This window comes from Elephantulus edwardii, unplaced genomic scaffold (genome assembly GCF_000299155.1).
Source record: "Elephantulus edwardii isolate Elephantulus edwardi_28Jun2011 unplaced genomic scaffold, EleEdw1.0 scaffold00302, whole genome shotgun sequence".
NCBI lineage: Eukaryota > Metazoa > Chordata > Mammalia > Macroscelidea > Macroscelididae > Elephantulus > Elephantulus edwardii.
In genome coordinates, this window is record NW_006400052.1 from 1841079 (window position 1) to 1841914 (window position 836).

Genomic DNA, 836 nt, shown 5'->3' on the forward strand with positions numbered 1-836 from the left:
CCTCCTTTGCCATCTCTGTTATCTAAATGTTGTACATAGGGTTTTCAGAGGCCTGCTATTTCAGAAGTGGATGGCCAAATCGAAAATCTAACTTATCTGTTAACGGATGTTAAAATAAAAATTGATCTAAAAAATAAAACAACCTGCAGGAAGGTCAGCTACGGTGCATAACAACAACAACTCTGTGTTTTGTAATTCATGGCATAATAGGAATTCTGTAGTGGAATTCACTTCCTAAACAACATGCCTCCGGAAGCTCTATGAACTTTGGTAAATATCTATAATTATAGAAAAGCTTCAGGCCTTTTGTTCATAGGGTCACTACGAGTCGTGCTTGACTGAATGGCAATCAACAACAACAACAATTCGTAACTAAATGTATTCATACTATAAATATATTAAGGAGCTCTCAAAAAATTAGTCATTGACTTTGACTTTGCCAGATATCCACATACACAAGTATCAGGATCATACAAATAGTGTGTTGATCTATACACCAGAGGATTAACTATTCTCTCAAATTGAGCAAAGTCAACAGCAGAATTTGGCAATCTCACCACCACCAAAGAAAAAAACAGAGAACGCAGCATGAATTCTTCAGGGCCAGAGATTCTGGTGCCAGTCAGACTGGGATCTACGTAATAACAACAGCAGCTTCAGCAGAGAACCAGAGACCAACCTGAGGCAGAGCTATCTTGGGGCTACTGCCCCACGGAGCCAGAGCCAGAGGGTTTTTTTTTGTTTTTTTTTCTATCATTATATTTTATTAATTTTCATAAACATTTACAGAGATTTTGGGCTTCCACTCATTCATTGTTGCACTATTCTCTCTACCC